General features: G+C 27.2%; 2 long non-coding RNA genes across 2 annotated transcripts; both read left to right on the top strand.

Moving 5' to 3' along the window:
* The first annotated feature begins 6,612 nt into the window (after positions 1 to 6,612).
* LOC131627107 (uncharacterized) lies at positions 6,613 to 7,238 on the top strand. Its single transcript, XR_009291392.1, has 2 exons — positions 6,613 to 6,907; positions 7,040 to 7,238. It is a non-coding gene; the product is annotated as an uncharacterized LOC131627107 (long non-coding RNA).
* Positions 7,239 to 12,401: 5,163 nt separating this feature from the next.
* Positions 12,402 to 13,964, top strand: LOC131627106 (uncharacterized). The gene is made up of 3 exons (XR_009291391.1): positions 12,402 to 12,703; positions 12,782 to 12,856; positions 13,090 to 13,964. It is a non-coding gene; the product is annotated as an uncharacterized LOC131627106 (long non-coding RNA).
* Positions 13,965 to 14,727: the final 763 nt, after the last annotated feature.

Genomic DNA, 14,727 nt, shown 5'->3' with positions numbered 1-14,727 from the left:
TACGTCTCATAATAAATTTATTATTTGAGCTATGCACGTTTCTTAAGAAAATGATTAGATGTGTTAATTTTAATGATAAAATTAGTATCATTTACTAAAATACCCTTATTAACTATATAGTGGAGTAGTTGTAAAGAGTGAAAGTTATAAATAAAGGTATATATATATTAGTGGGAAAAAATTAATAAAGTTGTATTGATATTGTAAAGAGACATTTATTTTGAGACAGAGAAAAAGTGCAAACGAGACACTTTTTATGAGACGGAAGGAATACTAAAAAAGACTTCAAAAATGCTAATCAATTATAATATGACAGCTTGCCATCATTTACTATTCTGGATGTTGATCAATGTGATGGATATGTTGAAGAGTATACCCATAAATGAAGTCATATGATCTTGAGAAGGCCCGCGAGGTTCACAAGTGAGGTTGTGAACTTGGACCAAATGGAAAAACATGGTATTTAATATTGCATCTTGGTGCTCTTAGTGGCAGAGAGTACCTGCAAACACTCTGATACTGAAGTTAGTGACTGTCAAAAGGGAGAGGTAATTAGGGTTAAAATAGTGTGTATCTTTATGGGATATCTTTGTTTGGATTTTATAATAGGGTTCTAGGGTTTAAAGGACCTAGAATATTTTGCTCTAGGAAGTTATTAGAAAGGTTAGATGTTAAAAGATCCTTTACCATAAAATCTAACAATCCAACTCCTTATAATTATTCTAATCAAATGTCCTTCTAGGAAATGTCATTATAGATTTACAGTGCTAAAACCATTTTGTGGATACTTGCTATAAAGAGTGACATCATTACCTAAACGTTAAAAAGGTGATGTCGACATCCTTTAATTCTTATATATGTCGCTAGATAAATATTTTATCGTTATCGCTCTTGTGGAAATTGTACTAAGTCTGATCGCAACTTGTTGGGCATTGAGTTCCGGCTAGAACAACGTCTATCTCAACCATAAAGTTATCAGAGTCCTCATTTAGGCCTTGAATCACGACTAGAACAACTTCTATCTCATCCAAAAAATCTTTTCGAGTCCTCATTTAAGTATAATTACAACACTAAATACTCGTAGAGCACATGATATGCCTCAAATCCATCAATGCCTAGCTATGGAAACTCACTCAAGGCTGCAACATTTTCATACTAGACTTGCCCTTCAAATTTTTCCGTTTGTTGGGTGACATCATCATCAGTTGTTGATTATAAACCTCTATATAGGATGTCTAAGACATCTCTAGAAACAATTTCGTATATTCTTTGTACATTCTTAGTTGTTGCATTAGGGGTCAAGAATTTTATATCATCTTCACCAATTGGTTTTACCTTGGGACAAACAGGACAAAATGACTTAGCAATAATTTTTAACATCTAAACAAAAATATATTTCCTTTTTGCCTAGACATTGAACTTTGGCTTTTTCATGCATAGTTCATTTCATCTTTTGTATAAATTTAATTCTTTGTTGTCTTTTTTCTAAGTTCGAGTGAGATCACCTCTTCTAGATGGTTTCCCCTTGCCTATTGATTTATTATCAATTTTCCTTAAGGAACCTTGGTTGGAGTTTTAATCAGGCTATTGATTCTCCAATATCCCTAATAGATCTTTTATAGACGACCTTCCTTCTTCCAAGGTGATTTTTGGTATTTTTTAATTCTATATTGATATAGGTTCTTCATGAGTTGTGTATAAATTTTGGTATTTTTTATTTCTATGTTGTTATGGGGTTTTCATGAGTTGTGTATAAAGTTGGTTGTTTATTATTTAACACGGTTATGTTATCTCTTCTCTTAACATTCAAATAAGAATTTTGAGTCAATTGACGAATTTTGTAGCAATTTAGTGTTTTACTTGGTGATGTATAAGTTGTCAGTGTTAGAAGGATTTCCATTTTTTAATTCACCAAGGGTTGAAATTCTTGGAGTAGCAAATCTATCAAATAATATTGCTTTGTTGGTTCTTCCTACTCCTTGTAAAGATTCTACTAAAGTTGACTTAGATTGCCAAAATTGTTTCACCATATTATTTCTTTTCCTAATAGTTTTGATTCCGCTTAATTTAAAAATGGAAAGTGATTTTATGGTCATTGTCATGGCCGAAATGATCTATATCAACGATTATCTCAAGAACCCCTAATGGACTAACTAAAATGTACCTTCTTTTATAGTTTTAAATGGATTTCAATTGTCATATCTATAATTAATTACTTGGTCCCATGTGTTTTGCCAGCTATTATGTTTTTTTGTCTAGTTTAAATGACTATTTCTGAGGACTATCAAATTTTTTTGTTTTATTTCATATACAAGTTTTTATTTTTGCTAAAGTCGAAATTGAAGAAATAAAAATAAAATAATGATATATAGATTTTTGTTTTTAATTGCAAACATATTTTTTGTTTATTTGCTTTTTATTTTTATTGAACGTAGAAGAAAAAAATATATATTGTTAATGGAAATGTTAAGAACTAACCAAGAAGATTATGATAATAATGTTTTATTTGTTTGTATATTGATTAAATGTGTTTAGTATTTTCTTATATAACTAGTCTTATATCAATAATGTAAGAGTTGTCTATTGAATAATATTTGAATGGTATTGACAATTTATCACTACGTAACCGCGCAAACAAAAATATTACTTTTCCTAAACTAAAAGAAAGAAAAAGAAAAGAAAGTAAACATTGAACTTCATTTCTACTGTGTAATCATTTTGGTATGTTTATGAAAATTGAATTTCCTTCTGCAATGAATTGAACATCCAAACTATTTTCTTCCTTTTCTTGCAACCTTCGTGCTTCTTAGGCTCTGTAATAAGATTGAACTTCATTTCTACTGTATAACCAAGATGTTCCTACTTTGTTCACCCACGGGTCGGTATATTCAATTTGACTCATCCATTTATATTAAGTTTGGAACAGATTACTCAGTTTTCGGACGGGCACAGTTTCTTGTCCACTCCTAATCCATATTATAGAATGCCGTCACTTTAATATCAGCCACCATTAATTTATGAATGGGATACAAGTGAATAACTATATTTTTAATAAGATTTTTTTAAGTAAGATTTATTTCAGGTTGATTGTTTTTTTTGCCATCTATCAAAATAGTTTTTAGAACTTTAATATTAGAATTATATAATAGTATTCTATAATATGATGGTTTAGGTAAAATTACTATGATGATTTAAGTGAAAAATAAATCTAATGAAAACATGAAAAATATATGTTGGTGAGCATTTTGGATTTATCAAAATTTGATTGAAAACATTGGTAAAATATTATAGTACCATTTAATTTAAAAATATATAACAATGAAAAAGAATAAATACCAAAGAATAAATTAAAGGGTTAATACCTATTTTCACCTCTTGCATATAGGGTTTGGTTTGAAAAATCCCCTGCCAAAAAAAAGTTGCAAGAATTCCCCTAACATTTGAAGATTCTCTCGTTTTAAACCTTGTAAAAAATTTATTTTTGAAACCAACCTCGTCACTTGAAGGACTCTATCATTTTGAACCCTGTAAATTATTTTTTTTAGTAAAACCAACCTTGCCCGTCATATTCCAGAGGGTTTTAAATGACATTATCTACAAAATTATAGGATCAAAATGACCGAATCTTCAAATGACAAGGTTGATTTTAAAAACAAATATTTTACAAGGTTTAAAATGAGAGAATCTTCAAATGTTACGGGAATTTTTGCAAATTTTTTTTGACAGGGGATTTTTCAAACCAACTTTATATGGCAGGTGAAAATAGATATTAACCCTAAATTAAAAGCATAATTATACAAATGTAATAAAATTGACTTAGCAAACTATTATCTGATAAATAATAGAGTATAATATATAAATGTTATAGGAGTTACATTTTATAATTATTTTTCATTTTGAATATATAATATTTATTTTTAGTTGAAGTGCATGACTCTAATATTTGTATTTAATATGAATAGGTTGTATTTGATTCAAGCTATAAAAAAAATATATTCCGAAATATTATTATGGAAATGTAATATTTTTATGTTTGATTTAATTTTTAAAAAATAATTTTAAAATAATTTTTATTTTTAAAAAAATTGAGAATATAACATTTTCATGAGAATAAATTCAACTAACTAATTATAATTTTTTATTACCACTGACATTTATTACTTTTTTAATAATTTTTAGATTAAATTTTTTTTATAATTATTCATGAGAATTTAAATTTTTATTAAACAAATAAATTAAAATAATATTCTCAAAAATAATAATTTTAAAGATATCATTAAAAAAATTTAATTTTAAAATTTGAAACAAACACACCCTGACTGGAGAAAATAAATTCTTAAATGAATATATGTATGGTTGTCTATGTGATTAACGTGCATGACTCAAACACTCATATTAAATACATGAGAATGAAAAAAATGTGGATACATGAGAATGAAAAAAATTTGGATGAATTATTTAGTATTAAAATATTTAGTTAAAAAATATATTTGTGGTGTCAAACAGTTATGACAATATGTAGTTCGTTAGGTGTTGTTTTTATGCTTTAATATGTATGACTCAAAAGACTCATATTAAATGCATGATAACAAAGGAAATAAATTGCTGATGATTTATTTAATATTTATTTATTTTTAATTTAAACTTAATAATATAATATTTGTGTTATGATCATTTCTATAACTAAACATGTAACTCTAAATTTATAAAAGAAAAATAAAATAGTAATTAAGTTTTATATTACTTATTTCGCAATGTAATTAGAATTAATCGATAATCGACGAATGTGAATCACGATGGAGGACTTGAATTTATGGCGCTTTGAAAGAGAAGTTGATTTACACGGTTAACACTCCAACATTCAAGTCGGTATGAGAGTAAGATGTGTGAATAAAATTTGAATTCAAATGTACCAGAGAAATCACATGTCTCCTTCTTATATAGTAGGGCGGTTATAACTTCCTGCTCATTTATTGTCGTGGAATGTAGAGATCCATCTTATTGATTTTGGATCGAGATCACCTGCATTCTTAACTAGGATAGCCCACCTGCTCCATGTGACACGATGAATCATTCTGCTCTCTAGGCCATGATTACTGGACTCTTTTTGACCGGACCAGAATAATTGCCTCCAAGTCCTTGTGTAACACCCCGAAATCTTAGAATTATTTATTTAATTAATTACCTATGATTTATTATGAATATTGTGGGAATTATGTGGATGTTTGTTGGGTTAGTAGTGTGGTTTAGATGCTGATGAGAATGATTAGTTTTAATAATTAGCTTATAATTCTTTAGAATTATTATTAATAATTTAGTTGAATTAATTTGGATTATAATAATTAAATATAAGTATTTGGAATGTAGAGATGGTAAGGGCATAGTAGTAATAGTGAGGTGAGTAAATGAGGGCATAAGAGGAATAACAGATAAAAAGGGTCCAAGGGCTAAAAAGGAGAAAGGGAGAAAAAGGGTCCAAGGGGCATAAGAGGAACAACTTTCATCTCATCCAAAAAGCTTTTCGAGCCCTCATTTAAGTATAATTACAACACTGAATACTCGTAGAGCTCATTATATGCCTCAAATCCATCAATGCCTAGCTATGGAAATTCACTCAAGACAACAACATTTTCGTACTAGACTTGTCCTTTAAATTTTTCCATTTGTTGTTTGACATCATCATCAGTTGTTGATTTTGAACCTCTAAATATGATGTCTAAGACATCTCTAAAAACAATCTCAAGTATTGTTTGTACATTCTTATAAATTGTTGCATTAGGGGTCAGGCATTTTATATCATCTTCACCAATTGGTTTTACCTTGGGACAAACAGGAAAAAATGACTTAGCAAGAAAATTTAACATCTAAACAAAAAGATATTTCCTTTTCGCCTTGACCTTGAACTTTGGCTTTTTCATGCATAGTTCATTTCATCTTTTGTATAAATTGAATTCTTTGTTATCTTTTTTCTAAGTTCGAGTGAGATCAGCTCTTTAAGATAGTTTTCCCTTGCCTTTTGATTTATGATCAATTTTTCTTAAGGAACCTTGGTTGGAGTTTTAATCAGGCTATTAATTCTCCGATATAGGGTGTGTTTGGTTCGAGGTAGATGGAGGGGAGGGGATATTTATAATAAAATGTATTTGGTTCAATTTTTAGGAGGGGAGGAGAAGGGAGCAAAATCCCTCCAAATCACACTTTTTGCGTCCCCCCAAATCAGGGGGATTCGGAGGGGAAGGAAGGGGAGGGAAGGTGATTATTATATTTTATAAATTATTAATATTTACTAAAATATTCTCTGTTTTATTTTATTATTTTAAAATTATTATTTTCTCTCGTGTTTCTATTTTTCTTTTTTTCGATTTTTCTCGATTGTTTTCATCAACTTATTATAACTATTATCTACCTTCAAATTATTTTCAAATTTTTTTACTTAATATAAATCATAATCATTTCTTTTTTTTTATAATCATCTACAATATAAGAAAAGAACATGCTCTGGAAAATACTAAAATAACCCTCTGCTTTTGTATGCTTCCACGTGGACACCTTATCTCAATTGCAGTATTTGGTCTTCCTTTTTTTTTCCCTTTCTACTCATGATCACGTTTCCATTATCCATGCTTTGTCAAATGTCTTTTTAATATTTTCCTTGGAAAGACAAATATAAGAAAATAACTTTTCCTTGGAAACACAAATATTCTTTTTTAAATCTTTTCTTCACCTTTCTTCTTCTTCCTTCTTCCTCTCTTTAGTTTTGAAATCAAATAGAAATAAGCAATAATCTGCATCATCAGATCTGATTTTTTTAATTCTTTTATGCAGCAACAAAATATGGAAAGGACTCTGAGATGGTGGTTCCTCACTCTGATGAGGTTGTTGTTGAAGGTCATCTAACCTATGGAAGGTATTTTGCTTCTTTCAGTTTTATAATCTTGCTTTTTGAATAATTTTTTTCTTTAAACCATTGTTTTTGGGTGAACCTTTGTTCTTTGTTCATGACTAAAGTTCAGTAAATAGTGTAATATTTCTCTTTCAGGAACAAGGCGTGGTCCTCCAATCAGTTCTGAAGCAGAAAGACAAAGAGCGTTTTACTACTTGAATAATTTGATTGTGTTTTTTCTTTGTTTCCAAATTTAAAAGTTATTTGTTGTATCATAGATTGAAACTCATATTTTTGTTTGTCTTATATTTTTTGACTCAGATCTAAAAAAATAGCTGATTACATTTTGGATCTAGATTCTATTTCTATCTCCTTAGGTAATTTTTTATACTTCTTTTTATTTTACTTTTTTTGTTAGTTTTGTGTTTTACATATTTGAGGATCACAATCTTAGAAAAAAAATTCTGCAAATCTCTTTATTTAATTATTTTTGATGAAAATAAATTCTGATCAATATTCTTTATTGTGTTTATATTGTTTTTAAAAAAAAAATATGTGCAATTTTTTTCTATTTAAGACTGGTTGTTATTTGTTACTGATACTTTATTTAGATTGAATAATAATTATTTATTTTGTTTTACATAATCGATGTATCAATTTGAAAAGGGATTGAAATATGTGTGCAAGTTTACATTAAGTCAAAAATGTCACACCAAAATGACAATTATAATGATGTTTATGGAGTGGTAGGAAATATCAGCATCAATGATAATATCAAAGGAAATCTCGTATCTATTTCTTCCATAAATTATAAATCTTCTTTTTCTATTTTTGATATTCATGTCACTTTTTTTTTAAATTGTTTTAATATCTTTTTCATTTGTTTTGGATTTTCAGGTTACTCATAAAAAAACGAAAAAAGTTAAATAACATAGACAATTTCTTAACATTATTTTTATTTATTTTTATTTTTATTAGTTGTTCTCTCTTCTTTATTGGAATTTGTTATATATTTTTAAAATTTTATAGTTATGAAGTAATGTGACTATTTTTGTAATTTTTTTAAATATTGAGATTGAAAAAAATCTATTATTTATTTTAATTTAATGTCCTTTATTATTATTATTATTATTATTATTATTATTATTATTATTATTATTATTATTATTATTAACATTATTGTCATCATCATTATAATAAAACAAATCAAAATTAGTAGTTGTTAAAATGTGTTTTAATAAAAAAATATGAATTTTACTAAATGTCATCGTATCATGTTAAAATAGTATATATATATATATATATATATATATATATATATATATATATATATATATATTTATATATATATATATATATATTATATATTATATATATATATATATATATATATATATATATTAAATAGTCTATCATATCGTATTATAAAAACTATTTAATATAATATATATGGTAGATTGTAGAATAGGTCATAATATACTGTGTTGTATCGTGCAAGTCAAATCTACGGTGTCTCTTGCAAGTCCATACTATCTCTTGCCTATGTATTTTTTTCGTTCATTTTCATTATAACAATAGTCTTTTAACAATAATCTTTTTATAGTGTGATGGTACATTAAGAGCTACAATGGAAAATGATATGCTTAAAGAATAATTATTTGTAGATTGTGTCATTGGCTATAAATGGATGAAATTGAAGACTTATCAATTTATTATTGATATTTTTTGGAATATGGGATTTTCCAATTAATATTTTTTTTTGGAAATATGGAATTTTCCAATTAAAATTTTTGCTACCATAAACATTTTAGAGTTTATTTGTTAAGTTAAGATTTTTATCGATATTAATATTTTTAATGATGTTGATCAATAATAATGAAGCACATAAATAGTAATAATAATAATAATAATAATAATACAATCTTTTTAAATTAGTTTCAAATTTATCCAATTATTTTCTATCTTAGAAAATTATTTTGTCATTATAAAGAATCTTAATTGGTTATGGTGTGGACCGTTGATATGTCAGTAAATTGATTTTGAAATTCAAATAAAATATAAATATTTTTTATTTAATTGTAAAACAGGAAAAAAAATAGTCAAAGATAAATATATAGGTTAATTAAAAATAAATATTTAAATGAAAGACATTTTTAAAATAAAAATAAAATTGTATCAAATTTTTAATTTTTAAAGAAAGACATCAATAAATTACTGTATTTTAAATTAAAAATAATTTCAGAATAAAAATATTAGATAGATGAATAATATTTGTAAATGTTTTTAACCAAATAAACTTATATATCTAGACCAGAACATCTGCAAAAAAGAATAATATTTTATATATATTTGAGCAAGGAACCTACTTCAATAAAACATTGCACAAATGAAGCAAGAATACAGTAAATTTAAACTTATGCTATAATGGTGAACAGCTTGGGAAACAGTTACATTAAACTAGAATATATTAGAAATCTTGTGCAGTGTGATAGGCAAACACAGTACTTTTAGTAGACAGAGCTGGCTCGAGACCGTACGTGTGAGACATCTTGTCCTAAATCAACAATGGAGTTGTTGGACAAATACTATAATGCAGCAGGAGTTGCATAAAGTTAATTAGTAGTCTTGATTAAAAACATTGGTTTTGGCAACCACATTGATTTAACTAAACCGATTATTGTGTAGAATATTAATACATTTAAACAAATATAAAATTGAATTATTTAAGTAATTTAGTGTTTTATTTAACTTTTTTCAACTTCTTTTATTTTTACCTATTTCCTATTATTTTTGGTCATATAATTTTATTGATGTCTTTCTTTTAAAAATTAAAAATTCGATACATTTTTTTTTTTAAATATCTTTTAGATTTAATAACTACTTTGGGAAAAATATTTTGATTTTCTTATTTAGATCATAAGATATGGCATTCTTACTATATTTTTAGGTTGTTAGTGTTGTTGTTTATAATCTTAAATGAATGAATCATAAAAGCATAAAAGGTAATCTACAATATAAGAAAATTGAATGGTCTGGAAAAAACCAAAATATCCTGCTTATCATATAAGCTTCCACTTGGATGGACTTAAAAGCTTTCTTTTCATTTTCTAAAATTTTTCTTTCTTCATTTAATTGTTGGAAATTCACACTGTTTTTTCCATGCACATCTTTTGAGATTGATATCAATTAATGCACTAAGACCTATTTCCTTACTTTACTTACTACTTTTTTCAAACTGCTATGAAAATAATATATTATTTCTTTAGAAACTTTTTACCCCCTTTATCGTACAATGTGATTATGATCATATTGGATGATTATTGTTTGATTTTTTTAATTTAATATTAATAGATTTGATATTTATGATTATTATAAGTACTAAGCTTTAAAGAAAAAAGATAATATATAGAAAGATTGTACAAATATTAAGTGTGATTGGACAATTCTATATGAGCCAAAAAAGATAATAAATATCAATTAATTTGATCAATTTGATTGTTTTTTTTTAAAAAAAATTATCTTTCACTATTATAATATTCATTTAATGAGTTTGGTAGTAACTGATTTTAAGGCCAATAGTTTTTGTGACAGAATAAACTTAGCTAACAATCTCATTTAAGTAAATGATTTTATAAGAGACCATTTTTAATAAATATGTTTTACAATTTTAAATTTTAAAAAGAAAATAATATATAAGAAAATTTATGCTTCTAAAATGAAATTAATAATATTTTTTAAGTTAGCTTTAGTGTATAAAATGTGATTAAAAAATAAGATTATATTTTACTAAATCTTTTGTACACGGGAACATGAAGTTATTGATCAAAATATTGATTATTAACGGGACATGAAATTACTGATCAAAATATTGATTATTAACACGGGACATGAAGTTACTGATCAAAATATTTTTTAAGGTACACGAGGACATGAAGTTATTGATCAAAATAATATTTGTAGACGGGAACATGAAGTTATTGATCAAAATATTGATTATTAACCGGACATGAAGTTACTGATCAAAATATTTTTTATTAATTATATATTTAATTAATATTTTAAATCTTTCTTTGAAAACACAAATATTTTATCTCAATTTTCTCTTTCTTCATAAATTTCAAATTCAAATAATATTCTTCTACTCCTAATGAGTTAATATTTCTTTCTATCTTTTATTCTTATTTTCAAATATTATTTTCTTTTTTATATTCATAAGATTTCTCTTTAATTTTTCTCATATTTTTTCATTCATAATTTTTTTAGCTTCTATTTTTTATTACATTTTTTTATCTTCTATTATTCACATATTTTATAACAAAATTATATTTTGTATTAAAAAATGTATTGATTTAAATGTTTTTACGGGTACCAGACATTTTTCTATACATTCAATTAATTTTTTTTACGGGTACCAGATATTTTTCTATACATTCGATTATTATTTTTTCACGGGTACCAGACATTTTTCTATACATTCAATTATTATTTTTCCACGGGTACCAGACATTTTTCTATACATTCAATTATTATTTTTTCACGGGTACCAGACACTTTTCTTACATTCAATTATTATTTTTCACGGGTACCAGACACTTTCCTATACATTCAATTATTATTTTTTCACGGGTACCAGACTTTTTCTATACATTCAATTATTATTTTTTAACATATACCATACATTTTTCCATTAAAAAATATACATTTGAAATAAATGCGCGTCCCGTACCAGAACCCGTGCGGACGCACAGATTTGTTACTAGTTTAATATAATAAAGCAAAAGGAGTACTTTGGCAAGTTTGCCAAGTGTCACTCCCTTATGCATTCTCACAATTTCTTCTCATTCTATTTATAGTAACTTCAATTACTTCTTTATATTTTATCTTTTTATTTTTTTTATTTTTAGTTATATTTATTTGTTATCATTATTCAATTTTGGGAATCTGAAACATCCCCCTTCCTCTTCATATGCAAAGTATTTGCTGCTTGGACCATTGAGAAATCGATTTTGTGCCTTGGAAACAACCAAAACCACCGTCATCAAAATCGATTTGGGGAAGAGGAAGAAACAATCAATTTCACCTCTTTTCCCTCTCCAAATCACACCCACATCAAAAACCCCTCACCACAACTTCTATCATTTCTCTTCACAAACCAAACCACCCTCACCCTCCAACTTCAACCACAACCATGATGTGGGAACATGAACACGATGAACACCATCACCACCACCTCACCACCTCAATAAAACTTCACACGGCTTTCTCTTCTCCCAATCTAATTCATCTCATCTTCAATGTCATCTTCTCCACTCAAAACATCATCTTTTCCACTAAAAAAACAACATCTTCTCCAATTTGTATTCGGATTATCATGATTTGTTGTTTGTTCTCTTTGTTGATCAGAGAAGCTAACTACTACTACTACTACTACCACCATGGATGAACAATAGCGTAAATGCGCGTCAACAAAGTTGCATGCACTTGGAGCCGAAGAGGAGAGAGAAAAGCATGGATCGAAATCGGAGCGAGAACAGTTGTTAGGGTTTTTTATTTTGAAATCGATTTGTTTACCTGTTGTTCTTGGTTGTCCTTTAGTTGTTAGGGTTTTTGATTTCAAAAATGATTTGTTTATTTTTTATAAATTGAAACCGCTTTTGTTATGTTTTTTAAGGTTGAAGTATTTGGTTCTAAAATTCAGCAGGTTATAGGTAAAGATCAATCCAATCAAATCCTCACTGTTGTTCCTCTCTATCTCCAAACAAAAACTCGTGCTCCTAATGATGCAGCGGACGCCATGCTCTGAGAAAGCGACTTGAAGAGGTATACATACATTTTTATTGTGGCTAACGGTCTTTGGAATAGTTTTTCAGTTTTATGAGTTACTCTCTATTGTTTCAGCTTGGATACGAACTTAAAGACAACCATGTTGAGAGTTTGTTTTGGCGTTTCAAAGCTGTGTCTGAGCAAAAGAAGGTATATAAGAACTGATGATTTTATCCTATTCCATTTTGTTGACTCGGTCAACGAATTGGGTTTAATTGTCTTTTGATAAGTTGTATATTTAAATAAAGAAATTAATATGACCAATAATAAATGAAACCAATAGTGACTATCCCCTCTCCTTTTTGTTCTTATAAAATCGACGAATATTGAGTTCTGTATCTGTTGGATATGTTCTGATAACTTGCTTTTGTTTTGTATATTAGAGGATTAGTGATGCTGATTTCAAAGCATTGGTATCAGATGAAGTTTTTCAGGCGGAGCCTATATGGAAGCTATCAATGTTTAACAAGCTTTCAATGTTTTATATTGCCATTTTTCTCGGCAGTGTTGCAAAGCATTTGGAATCAGCCAATACTATGTTGTCATTTATTTGGTGGATTATTGGATTCTACTGGTTATCAGCTGGTGGTAAAACTTTATCCCAAGATTCTCCTCAGCTTTACTGGTTTGTCCTCTTTCACTATCTCATTCAAATTGTTCAAACATGTTTTCATTTCGATTTCTTAATCTTTTGGCAGGTCAACTGATATTTACTTATTTTAGTTGAATGCTTATGACATAATAATTGGTATCGCTATTTGCTGGTGTCTTCCATGTATCATTGCACTTCTTCAGGTGTAGATTGGTTTATTGAATCAGTTCTGACTTTGTGATGCAGGTTCGGTCCAAATAGCAAGAGCAGATTGGTTCATTGAGTCAGTTCTGACTTTGTGATGCAGGCTCGGTCCAAATTGTTGTTGTGGTAGAATGGATATTTCGGTTTGCTTGGATATTTCTGAATTTTGATTAGGTGCCTGGCTGTAATTGGATCATGTACAAATCAAAAAGGAACAACACTTCACAAATCGGAATTTCATAGAAGCGGTAAGCAAACATTGAGTTTCATTGTAGATCATAAAATCCATTATATTTACAAGGTATAGAATTGTATTTTTTCCTTTTTCCATACTGTGATGCCACTGGTGAAGCAATGTGAAGAGGTTATGGTGCACTTTAAGATGGATAACAAGTTGTTTGACACGAGTAAGAATGTGGAGTTAACGTATCCAGGGCAGCACAATGATGTAGACATCTATATTGAGAGTTATTGTTCAGCTTATGGAGTATCCCCTTTACAAGGCAAGAATTTGGTTTGAGAGAGGATGACAGAACATTTTGTTGTAATAAATGTGTAACGCGCATTGTTACAAATGTTGCAGGTTAAATTCACCAAGACTGGAGTATGTCATAGGTTTGAGTTGTAGATTGACTGGGTGATGGATTCACAAATCTCTATTGTCATTGTAATTTTAATGGTGCTTTCCTCAAGACGACACTTTAGATTGTTATAATTTCTTATCGTTATCGGGGCTTTCCTCAAGACCACACTTTGGATTGTTGTAATTTTAATGTATAATTTCTTACACAATTATTTTTTTTTACCCAATTGTTTCATTAAATATTTAGTTTACATTAGATTCAAAATTATGGTTAATTTGTATAGTATAATTAATTATAATTTAAATAGTAAATTAAATTATATAAATTGTTCAACTAAATCAATTACATTTTTATATATAATTCAGTTTTAAAGGAGTGTACAATTTATAATTGCTTACATTAATAATATTTCTGGAAAACAAAACAAATTAAAATATACATAATTAGATATTTAATTATGAAAAACAAAACAAATTTTTATCCTTAAATATCTATTTGTTATTTTGTATTATCTATATAAAATATTGGTTTATAGGTAATAGGTTAAAAAAATTTTAATTAATACAATATATATATATATATATATATATAATTAAAATTTTTACATTTTAAATTGTAAATTATAAGTATTTTTAAAATAA

This window comes from Vicia villosa, unplaced genomic scaffold, assembly GCF_029867415.1.
Source record: "Vicia villosa cultivar HV-30 ecotype Madison, WI unplaced genomic scaffold, Vvil1.0 ctg.000349F_1_1, whole genome shotgun sequence".
Taxonomy (NCBI): domain Eukaryota; kingdom Viridiplantae; phylum Streptophyta; class Magnoliopsida; order Fabales; family Fabaceae; genus Vicia; species Vicia villosa.
The sequence above is the reverse complement of the archived record's forward strand: the minus strand, read 5'-3'. Positions and strand labels throughout refer to the sequence as shown.